Source organism: Microcaecilia unicolor, chromosome 11 (genome assembly GCF_901765095.1).
Source record: "Microcaecilia unicolor chromosome 11, aMicUni1.1, whole genome shotgun sequence".
NCBI lineage: Eukaryota > Metazoa > Chordata > Amphibia > Gymnophiona > Siphonopidae > Microcaecilia > Microcaecilia unicolor.
This window is the reverse complement of record NC_044041.1, coordinates 195,970,382-195,982,905: the sequence shown is the minus strand read 5'-3', so window position 1 is coordinate 195,982,905 and position 12,524 is coordinate 195,970,382. Positions and strand designations below refer to the sequence as shown.

The window sequence follows — 12,524 nt, the reverse complement described above, 5'->3', positions numbered from 1 at the left end:
CATTGGAAATCCAGTAGAGGCAACTTTACCTTATCTATATTCATTGTGGATATCCTGAGAACCCAACGGTCTAAGAGGCTCAAGAACTGGTTTAAACTCCATTGTTCCGAAGCAGAGGCCCTGGTGACCCGGTATATGCTGTTTCTAAGGAAATAGAGACCAATAGGATTTTTTTTTTTTTTACCTTTTACCTATGAAATACATCCAGGGTACATTAAATATTTGTACCCTAAGACATACTAAATGGATCTTTCCAAGCATAGGAGCCAACTTTTCAAAATTATTGGGGGTGCTAAGCCCAGAGAAAATAACCCCTTCCTGGACACATACAAGGAATTTTCTCAATATTGGGGGTGCTCAAGCACCCACAGAGCCGGCTCCTATGTTTCCAAGACTAGCAGAAGACAAATGAGCAAGGCTACTTCTGCTCTGTTTATTACATGTTGAATTATATACATGTGGTGTTCTTCCCAGACATTTTTGTCAGCTGGATGGTGATGGGGGGAGTACTGCACAGTATTACAAAATTTTCTGTTACATAAGCTGGGTGGTAAGTAAAATCAGCTGGGTGGCATCCCCATTCATAAGGGCCAGAGAGACCACTGTATATGTACATGGACAAACATGCTCTAGATACATAAGTCTCAGTTCCTTCTGATCTATAATTACAACTCCAGCTTACGCTTGCCGTTTTCTTTGCATTAACTTGTGTAGTAGTAGTGAAGCTTGAATGCTGTTTTGATATTTGGAATCGCTCAGGATATGTCAGCATTTGGCAACAGAACAGAGAGAACTTGAAAGGAGATAGAGAGATTCTGTCTGCCTGGGCTGTTTGCATTTTTACATTTCCAGAACCTGTCATCGGGCCCTTCAGCACTTCTCTTTCATTGGAAACTCATTAATTGGAAACAGAAGAGCTATGTTTTCCAAAACAGGTGATTGAGTAAAGATGCTTGGTTTAAATGGTTCTTTGCAAATTCTTTTTATGAAGAGTAGCAGTTGTGTAAGAAAATGTTTTCAGAATTTTATATAACTCCATTATCTGCCTACACCCTGTTCGTGCCTAACTTTGCCGGACCAAGCAAAGGCATGCCCAGGAGCAAGTTTGAGAGAAGTTTGCATTTACACACATTCCTTTGAAAATTCAAGCCTATGTGTGAAACATAAGCCAAAAAATTAATGCATGCGAAACAGCAGTGTAAATGTAATTTTCAAACAGGAAAGATGCACATACTTTTGTTTTGAAAATCTACAGAAACCTGCACGTAACTAAACTTATTACTATTATTGACAGATGTTACTGCAAGATGTTGTAAAAACTGGATGATCCCTGTTTTCAAAAATTCAGGAAGTGACCATTAAGATCCATTTCAGCAGAATGCATTTAGTGAAGATAAACTAAGGCATATAGGAGCCCTTTTATAAAGAGGTGGTAAGCCTAACACGGGCTTACCGCACGCTAAAACTGTCAGGGTAATGCAGCCACTGGTGGTAGTTCCAGGTTGAGCATGCGCCATTTCCGGAACTCCCCGTGAATTGTTTTTTATCTAGTGTGGCACCAAACTGGCAGTAAGCAGGCATTGCCACACACTGCCCAGTTACAGTAGGAGCCCTGCCACCTCAATGGGTGGCGGTACGTGCTCCCCACTGCATGGCCATGGGGGGGGGGGGGGGGTTACCTGCTGTAGTAAAGACAGCTACCACAAGGTCCTTTTTCCTGCAGTTTAGTAAAAGACCACAGTGCGAAACATTTGGTAAGGGAGTTTCCTAATAAAGGCTATCAATAGAAATCAAACAAAATAAAACATGGAAAAGAAAATAAGATACCTTTTTTATTGGACATAACTTAATACATTTCTTGATTAGCTTTCGAAGGTTGCCCTTCGTTGTCAGATCGGAAATAAGCAAATGTGGTAGCAGATAGTATATATGAGAAACATCAAAGCATTACTTTGACAGTCTGACAGTGGGAGGGTGGGGGTATGCATGGGGACATCAAAGCATTTTATTGATATTCTAACAGGATGGTGTGGGAAGGTGAGAGGAGGGTGATAAACAGAGAAATACAACTTTATGGTTTATAATGGGCTAGAAAACCCAGATCCTTATTAAATCCTGTCTATTGGGTGTCAAAATATTCAATCATTCTAACTTCAAAGGTCTTACGTTCTTTTATTGTTTTGAAGTTACCTTTCAGGATCCTTACTGTGAAATCACTGGTGCAGTGTTCTGGTCTTGTAAAGTGTTGGCCCACAGGGGTGGGGGCTTGACTGGCACCGGCTATTTTCATGTGATGTCTGTGCAGATTGAATCTTGTCTTAAGCATCTGGTCTGTTTCTCCAATATAGCATCCTTCGTTACATTTTTTACACTGAATGATATATACCACATTGGAAGATAAGCATGTGAAAGATTCCTTTATGTTGAATATTTTTCCTTTTTGAATGACTGTGGGGTCCTGTGAAATGTTTTGGCATAGCTTGTAGCTGGATGTATTGCAGGGAAATGTGCCCTTCTCTTCCCTTCAGTCTGTGTTGGGAGCTTACTCCTGATCAGCTTGTTTTAAGTTTGGTGGCTGTCGGAAGGCCATCACTGGCGGGGATGGGAATATCTCTTTCAGAAATTCATCCCCCTGGAGTAGGGGCTGTAGGTCCCTTATGATTTTCCTCAGTTTCTCCAGCTCTGAGTTGTATGTCACTACAAGGGGAATGCTGTCTGTGGCTTTTTTTTATTCCCATACCCTTAACCAACGGGTCTACCTGCTTTACCTCTGCCACTGTGGTTTCAGGAGAATCAAATTTAAGTGTAGCATCCACCTGATCAATCAATTCAGCCAGCTCATCTCTATGAAAGATCCTCACTAACAAGGGATCTTCACCTGGCAAAAGAATGTCATCTCCAAGATCACTGCACTCCTCTTCTGAGGACTCCAGACAAGGGCGCTTGGCAACTAAGGGACCTACCCCCTTCTGAAGGTCTGCCTACTGGGATCCTGATTTCCACATCTGGAACATCAACCAAACAAATCAGGTGGGAATCCCATGCCCCCTGAGCACTCAGACCAGCCTACGTTCTGCCCCTGAAAATCCTGCAACGTCTGAGGCAAAACAGCAGAGGCGGAGGAATCCAATATGGCGGCAGGTCCCGCCAAAATCAGAACTGCTGCTACAAAACCCAGGAGCAAGGACGTATCAACAGAGCCCGAGCCAACCCCAGAAACCTCTGCGGACAATACCAGAGGCGAAGAGGCGGTTTCGGCTCCCCACAGAGCCTGCATTGTGCCCCCAGCACGTCCACACCTCTGCGCGCACAGAACCACCGACATCCCTCAGAGAAGAAAGGAGGTAAGCAACCCAACAGGCAGCAGCGCCCAGACTCACTCTGTCTCACAAATGCACTGCAGCTCTCCCAGTCAGCCCCAAAAACAGAGCTTTTCTTTTTTTCAACTGGCTTCTTACCTCCCAGCCTGGTTGCTAAAAGCTGACAAGGGCTATGGCTCTCAAGGTTCCTGCAATCACACAGGAGCCGAGGCACAGCAGGGGGAGGGACCCGATCACTGGGTGTGGCACCCCAGGGGAAAAAACGGAGCCCCACCAGACCCACTTCCCAGAAGCACACAGGGTGCTAACCAACAAAAGGCCTAAAAAATATCCCAGGCCTACCAGACCTGACTGACTGCTCAGGCTGCACGTCTACCCTCTGCTGGAGACAGATTTACTGGCTGCTTGGGGGTCGGCAGGTGGCTTATACATTATTACAGTTTTAGTGTTCTCAGTCTCCCTCTGCTGGTATGAGTGCATAACCCAAGTGTCTTGACCGTTCTGGAGGGTCACTGAGGAATAAGGAGATACAAGGCTGGTCCAAACGATCTGTAGTTGCCTTGGGCAACAAAGAGCAACTGCAGTCAAAAGCCATAGATTTTGACAACCAAACGCAAAAGAATCATCAGAACTTACTGTTACTGCCCTTGTAAACAGCCTTTGGAAATGTACATACTGAGAAAGTAACATTTAAAATAAATATGATTTTAAGGCTTACAGAATCAATCTTCCACTGTATCTTTCTTCAATCACTATCCCATATTCCCCAGTTCTTCACTCTCTAAACAACCACTGCTTTGGCTTACCTGCATCCAAGTTTGCTAACTAGAGTTGACTAGACATCATGCTTTCCTTTCGCTGGACATCTTTTTGGAACTCCCTCCCCTTAAGAATCCTTCATTTAAGAGTTTAAAATCTGAATTAAAAGCCTGGCTTTTTACCCAGGCCTTTGACCCACCTTGAGATATAATTACTAGGGTTGACCGCTGTTACCTTGCCAATTCCCCTATCCCTTCCACCATCTTGTATTACCTGCCCTGTTCTCACTCCACCACTCCCTTCACTGCTTTACAGATCCTTTCCTGATGTTTTCTTGACTATTGTAAAGCACCTAGAGCTCCCAGACAATCACGACAGTATCGCAAATTTTAATAAACTATATCCAAATGTATGATTGCATTCTATTTAGACAGCGTTGCCCCTCTCTCTCTCTCTCCAAACGAGACTCAATCAACCAATTGTCGAGATGCCCCGATTCCCAAGAGCTGCAGCCATAATCACCATGACCTTGGAAGAAGTCCACAGTGCAGCAAAGCGAAGAAACCTCCGATGAGTCACGCAAATGGGAATTTAAAAATAAGCCTCCATCAAATCCAGGAAAATGATAAATTCCCCTTGCTGAACCGAGACAACGACCGAGCACAACGTCTCCATTCGAAAAGATGGAACCTTCAGAGCCCGAATGACTCGTTTTGAGATCCAAAATGAGTCAATAGGAGCCCTCCTTCTTGGCCAGACACCACAAAATATATGGAACAGCCCATCCCCTGTTCTTCACTCAACGTGTAATTAAACTCTGGAATTCGTTGCTAGAGAATGTGGTAAAGGCGGTTAGCTTAGCGGAGTTTAAAAAAAGGTTTGGACAGCTTCATAAAGGAAAAGTACATAGACCATTATTAAATGGCCTTGGGGAAAATCCACTATTTCTGGGATAAGCAATATAAAATGATTTGTACTTTTTTGGGATCTTGCCAGGTATTTGTGACCTGGATTGGCCACTGTTGGAAACAGGATGCTGGGCTTGATGGACTTTTGGTCTTTCCCAGTATGGCAATACTTATGTACTTGTTTGTCTGGCAAGATTGGTATTCTTTTGGGGGGGGGGGGGGTGGGGGCAGTGTAATGCTTGTGCTGGATATTTGCTTACAAACTATTCTACCATACAAAATTCACAACACAAATAGGAAATTAATAACTTTATTGATTATAGAAAGGCTACTTACACTTCAAGGTATTCTAGGGGGCAGTGTAATGCTTGTGCTGGCTATTTGCCTCCAAACTATTCTCCTACCATAGAAAATTCACAACACGAATGGGAATTTAATAACTTTATTGATTTTAGAAAGCCTACTTACACTTCAAGAAAAATACATACAGCCAATAATATTTACAAGCAAGTTTCAAAAAAATTCCCACCTGCCATCTCTTCCTTTTGTTCAATGCCATATCTGAAAAATAACTAAAATTCAGAAACACAAGCATTAATACAGGTGTAGTCAATCTACAATCCTAACTCTTGATGCCACTAAAACAAAATTCTGAACATGCACTTTTTATTAATCTGAAGCATAAAATGGCATATCATTAAGAATATAAGACAGAATATACACAAATATTACAAAGTTTCATCTTGATCTGCTGCTCCGAGAACTTTTAGGAGACAAACTGGAAGATAAACTTTTGTGTACTGAAATAGGAAGCCACTGCCCATATGAACTCCCTCGTTTGTCCACATCATCTGTTCTTGAGAATGCAGCTGTAACATTACTGTTCTGTTTCTGCAATACTGGCTTGGCCACAGTGTTCTTGGGGAGGGAAAAAAAAAAAAAAGGTCACGTTCATAAGTAACTATTTTCTAACAAAAAATTAAAGCGATATGCTGGGTCGTGAACTTGCCAGCTAATAGTCATACTTACATTAGAGTTAAACAGAATGTTTTTCTGTGTAGGACCAGCCACAGGATCTTCTATTGTCTGTCCGGTTAGCTATATGGAAATGCTTATGCCAACATGTTAAATCTAATTACACATGCAGTTGCCATTATGTGGCACTTACCAGAACTACACTACACGTTGCACACCAAAGTGCTCAGTAATTTCTTGGCAACAAATTAAAGGTTTATCCAATGAATTAGGGGCAAAAGTGAAACTTCTAAAACATTTAAGTCAAAGGCTTTAAATGGTAAGAAAAAACAGGGTGTCCAGGCTATGTAAAGCATCCTTATGAATTCCTAATTGTAGGATCCTGCACATCATATCATGACAAAATTGAAACATGGTAAGAAAGTTAAGAACTATTATTTATTGAAATGAGAAATTTAAAATGGATTAATTTGATTCTAGGAAGCAACTGAGCTGACTTGTGCATTCCACCCTGCACTAGTTTGGAGTAGAACAAACTTATCTGCTAGTGATGCAGGCGTCGTCTTCTGTAATCTTTCAACATCTGGAATATAGTTAATAAGTTGTAAGGGTCACCTGAACCAAACTTCATTTTTTGTGTGTTTTTTTTAAGGTTCTTTGTGGCTTCCATAATCGACTGAAATGTCAAGTGTTAAAAGCTACAACTAAAAAAAAGTTTCCCCACTAACATTTCTACAAATCCCTAGGTTACACAAGCTATGAATGAGCTTAAAAAGCTCTCCTTCCCACAACAGAAAACCTATTGCCACAATTAGTGTTACCATTTACTTTCTTCAAAGGCAGGAAATCATTCATTTCTATAAAACAGAAAAGCACATAAGCTATACTGTGTCAAACACACAACTTATCAGGGAATACAAACCACTTTTCCATGTGTCAGTAGGGACTCAGATACATTCTTTAGTGGTTTCTTTACGGTGAAATAAGCTGTGGGAAAGTGGGACAGAACCAAACTTTCAATACTACAGGTAAAGGACAAAAGCTCATGTCATATGTAAATGTGCATTGAGATGCATTATTGGTGTTCCTGTGTACAAGATATTACATTGATCAATGCAACACTGTCCATGACAACATCAAAAATGTTACCAATATAACCAGGTGGTAAAAAGTTTTGGAAAAACCTGAATGTGTTTTGGTTTGTTGTTTTTTTTTTTTTTTTTTTGGGGGGGGGGGGGTAGTTTCACATTTTATTATTGGCTTGAATATCTTATTGTGTTCATACCCTTTGTTCCTTTTCATTCATTGGTTGCCATGACAGCCACCCCAGAATACTACTTCTCCCATCCATGGCATCTTTCCTAATTAGAGTCTTCTTTTCCTCCCAATGATGCTGGGTCTGGATGCAAGCACCAGGTGATAAGCTGCTATCAAGAAAGTTTACATATGCTAAAATTTAAGTGCATGAACCACAATATTTATGTTATAAACTAGATGGGTGTATGATACAAGTTGGTCTGGCATAAAATGGAGCAAAAAAAAAAAAAGCCTGTCTATGCTTAATAGGAACAGCAATGGTAAGAGCAAAGAAGGGTTATGGGAGAGAAAAGATCAGATGGGGGGGGGGGGGGGGTGGAGAGAAAAAGACAAGTGGGGGGGGGGGGGGGAAACAGCTGCTAATATGTAGCTATTCCAGGTCTAATCTTTACAGATTACCATCAAGCAATTACAAGGTAAACCAGTTGCTTACCTCTAGACAGCAGGAAAGGAAGCCACACTTAGGCCCTGATGCTCAAAGCTCCAGCCTCAAAGCAAGGAGAAATTAGATCTTATCTGGTAATTTGTTTTCCTTGATTCTCTCCAGATCATTCCCAGCGAGTGGGTAATATGCACTCCTACCAGAAGAGGGAGACCGAGGACTACTGAGTAGTGCACATGTATAAGGCACATGTATAAGGGACGGTCCAACTCTGACCTGCTCAGTATTTCAAATAGCCAAGCAGAAACTTCCAGACTAGAAAACAAAATATCTAACTACAACAATATACCTATAAACCTATACACTAAGCTCCTGGAGGAAACCCCAGAAGGAAGAGAGCACCATAGCAGTAACCAATATGTGAATTAAGAAATCACTTATGCTGTTTGCCGTTTCCTCTTCTTCTCCTTTTCTATTTTCCCCTGTGTAGTATTCTTTATGTGAACGTAATTATTTAAATGGGAGATTCGTAGCAGATTTATACTAATGTCCTGACAAACAGGTCTGGATAAGGAATGAGGTGGGACCCCAAAGCCCACTACCAGGCCATGCCTTTTTCAGCTTCCAGCAGGCTTAGAGCTCTTTGGCCAGGAGACAGTTGTCCTAGTTTTACACTCCCCTGGCATGTGTGATCTTTACATTTTGCACGGTATAGGAGGAAATGCATAATTTATTTCTGTGGTGTGGCTTCTTATTATTTTAGGTTAATAATGTTTTTTGGTCAGCTATTATGTATTTAGCATTTGTGTTTTGTGTGTGTGAGCGAGGTACTGTTAGCTATGTAGCATTCTGTAGTAATTTAGCTGTTCAGTCTTTCTGATAGTGGAGGAGATATTTGTGAGGGGAGAAAGGGATTTTGTTGATCCTAGATTTATAAAACAGTTGTAAAGATTGTTTTTGATATATAAAATCAAAAAACTGTTTGAGGCTTGTGTGGATGGGATCTGACAGTTTGCGGGGACGGGGACAAACTGTCATTCTCCAGGCCAGCATCCACTCCCCGGATCCAGAAAACGACAACTGAAATAGTTTGCCTGCAGATTGCTGGCACCCGTTACATGCACCGCTGAGAGTAACCGGATGTTCTGCTCTGCCCAGACCAGACCATGATCAACGCTGCCTCCTCTGCCAAAAGACAGCTCTTAGTACCCCCCTGGCGGATTGACGTATGCGACCGCTGTCACATTGTTGGAGAGCATATGAACATCCCGGAAGCACAACAGCTAAAATGCCAAGAGTGAGACAGACCGCTCAAGTCTCCAGCCGGTTGATGTGGATCAACAGGATTTCACCAACTTCCCTGGGCCACCTGCCCCTGACAATAAGCACCCCACCCGGCTGGTATCCGTTGTCATCAGAACCCAGCCAAGCAAGTCCAGAGGCACGCTCCAACTTGGATGATGCTGGTCCAGCCACCATCGAAGGCTGAGGTGCACTGGCTGACAGAGCTAAACCCTGCAAGAGCGCCTCCATCCAAGACAGCAGTTTGTTAGCCCTCACCCATAGCACCTTGATGGAGCCAAGAGCCTTCAAAATCTCCCACACGAACAGACTCCTGGCCAAAAAAACAGCAGCCGAATCTAGGATGACTTTTAGGATCTGCGATGCCAGAAGATGGAGCATACTGCCCCGGGCGTCGAAGCACAACCCCCCTCCCCCCCCCCCCCCCCCCACACACACACACACAGATACAAGGACTGTTTGAGGGAAGAGAACTCTTGGGCACATTGATCACCCAACCTAAATGCTGGAGTAGATTAACAACCTGATCCGTACCTCTCTGACTCTCCTCCACAGACTTTGCCCGGACTAACCAGTCGTCCAGGTAGGGATGCACTAAGATACTCTCCTGCTGTAGCCGGGCTGCCACTACTAACTGTTACCAGGCCCAAGGCATCGCCCAAAATTGATAATGCTCTCCCAACACACAGAGAAACTTCTGATGATGCCAGAGAATGGGAATATGAAGATACATCTCCCACAGATTGAAGGATGTCATAAGTACATAAGTATTGCCATACTGGGAAAGACCAAAGGTCCATCAAGCCCAGCATCCTGTTTCCAACAGTGGCCAATCCAGGTCACAAATACCTGACATAATCCCAAAAAAGTACAAAACATTTTATACTGCTTATTCCTGAAATAGTGGATTTTCCCCAAGTCCACGTCAGAAACTCCCCCAGCTGTACCACCAAAACTCACCCACTCGAGATCCAGAATTGGATGTCAGGAGCCCTTTTTGGGCACAAGTGAAGAGAATACCTCCCAGAATCCCTCTCAGCCAGAGGAAACGAACTACCGCCCACAGCAAAAAGTCTTCCCAAGGTCTGATGGACAGCTCGTACCTTGAGGAGACTTGCAAGGAGACACAAGGCCTCTGAAAAAGGATGATGAAACTCCAGCGTATAACCGTTCTCGATAACATCTAGAACCCAATGATCCGAAATCATGCGGACCCACCTTGGTAAAACAGCTGCAACCTGCCACCGAGGGGCACAACCAGAGTGGCAGACGTGCCCACCAATGCTACAAGAGGTGCACCACACGGTAGAGCAGAATCCCCAGAAACAGCCACCTTACTCAAGCAATATGCCTTTGCTGAGCCCCCCCCCCCCCCCCCCCCCCCCCCCAATTCCAGCTCTATGCCATGCTCCGGCTCCGCCTCATTGCGCGCACAGCAGAGGCCGCTGTGCAGAGAACACGCGGAACAGGTTGCACAGCAGCATGCCTTCTCTGACTGCGCCACCATGCAGTGTGCCACCCTCGCGGTGTCAAGTCACCGGCCTCCCACCACTATTAACAGTCCCCCGGCCGCCAAACAAGGCCTGCAGCTGCAACCGGCACTGTCCATAGTAACATATAACATAGTAGATGACGGCAGAAAAAGACCTGCATGGTCCATCTAGTCTGCCCAAGATAAACTCATATCTTGAATTTGTACCTGTCTTTTTCAGGACACAGACCGTATGTCTGCCCTCCCAACCACCAACCCCTCTTCTCCCCATCTGCTCCACCACCCAATTTCAGCTAAGCTTCTGAGGATCCATTCTTTATGCATATCCCACACGTTTGAATTCCGTTACCGTTTTCATCTCCACCACCTCCCGCGGGAGGGCATTCCAAGCATCCACCACCTTCTCCGTGAAAAAGTACTTCCTGACATCTTTTTTGAGTCTGCCCCCCCTTCAATCTCATTTCATGTCCTCTCTCGTTCTACCGCCTTCCCATCTCCGGAAAAGATTTTTTTGCGGATTAATACCTTTTCAAGTATTTGAACGTCTGTATCATATCACCCCTGTTCCTCCTTTCCTCCAGGGTATACATGCTCAGGTCAGCAAGTCTTTGGTCATACGTCTTGAAACGCAAATCCCATACCATTCTCGTAGCTTTTCTTTGCACCGCTTCCATTTTTTTTTAACATCCTTCGCAAGGTACGGCCTCCATCTGCGTGATGCCGGTGCTGCCTTCGGGGGTTTTTTTTTTTGGGGGGGGGGATCTGTGCTGTCCCCCCCCCCAAACAGTAACTTAAGTAACTTGAGACATAATGCGCACAAGGACAGGGGCCCGAAGCCCACGACCAGAAGCAGCTGCTCTCTCCTTAAGAGCTATACAAATTACTTTTTAAGTATAAGAGCCAAAACTCACAAGGACCTGACCTCACAAAGGAGGTCCAGACAAAAAAAAAAAAAAAAGCTAACACTAGGCCAAAACCAGCACACCCGCTAAAGCTGAGCAGATCAGGGTTGCATAGTCCCTTATACAGGTGCACTACTCAATAGTTCAGTCTCCCTCTGCTTGGTAGGAGTGCATATTACCCACTCATCGGGAATGGTCTGGAGCAGAAAATGACAGTGCTGATCCCATACTGCAGGGACAAAGAGCTATGCGCATGCCACATGCGCAGACGAATTTCACAATAATCGTGGCTCTTGGGCACATGCAGCAGGCAAACCTAAAGCCAAGAACACATTGGAACCATTCAGAAACCTTTCAACATAAGCTTTTCAGGTTATTTCACTTGAAAAGCTTATATTTAAGCACAGGAAACAGGTGCCAATGTGTACTTTCACTTTTGGGTTCACACACTTTAGAACCAGTGCTTAGAAGCTTGTACGGGCTTCCTTCCACTGACAGAAAAAGTCAAAGCCAGCAGATTTAAACAAAAAAAAAAAAAAATCTTAATAAATCCCCTCTTCAACCCTTCCGCCCCAAGCTGCCATTTTTCCAGCAGTTTGCTTGTGCACTGTTCTGAGAGTTGGGAGGGAATATCTTTACATCTGTTTGACTATAATACAATTTGCAACCATCTCTGGCATGCATGCCGTTTCCTGCGCTAGAGGCCTCTGAGCATTCTGGCACTAGTTCATCGCTAGATTTTAAGCATCGGGCCCTTAGTGTGCCTTCATGTTCCATGTCTGTTGGAGGAGAAATTTTCTTTTCTGCAGATAAGCCATCATTAAGATTTATTGTAATATACTAGCATTCCCTTGTTTGTGATTTTTTTTAATTTAATTCTATCAAGTTGGTAATATTTCTCAATAATTTTATTAAGTGTTGCTTCATGTTTGTTTTGTTATTCCCTTCCCACCCCCATACCACATTGGATCCCCACATCATACGTACCTCAGATAGTTTTAAGGCTGCTACATTTTTCTTTTCTTTGACCCAGGGGTTAGTTCTCAGGCTGGCAGGCAATTCAATCTCTTTCCCAAGAGCCTTTGCAGCATTAGCTTTAGCTATTTCTAACAGCTCTCTCTTGTCTAAAGGGAATACAAAATACCTGTGAATTACAAAACTGAATCC

The 12,524-nt window shown here is 43.6% G+C and overlaps 1 long non-coding RNA gene across 4 annotated transcripts; it reads right to left on the bottom strand.

Annotated features, from left to right (window-relative positions):
* Positions 1-5,415: 5,415 nt before the first annotated feature.
* On the bottom strand, positions 5,416-12,518 carry LOC115479621. 4 transcript variants are annotated; one of them, XR_003943726.1, is made up of 4 exons: positions 12,345-12,518; positions 6,885-7,857; positions 6,017-6,085; positions 5,416-5,905 (listed from the first exon to the last, which is right to left on the bottom strand). It is a non-coding gene; the product is annotated as an uncharacterized LOC115479621 (long non-coding RNA). The 4 variants fall into 4 exon arrangements; XR_003943729.1 differs by having other exon boundaries at positions 6,885-7,389; XR_003943728.1 differs by having other exon boundaries at positions 6,885-7,386.
* Positions 12,519-12,524: the final 6 nt, after the last annotated feature.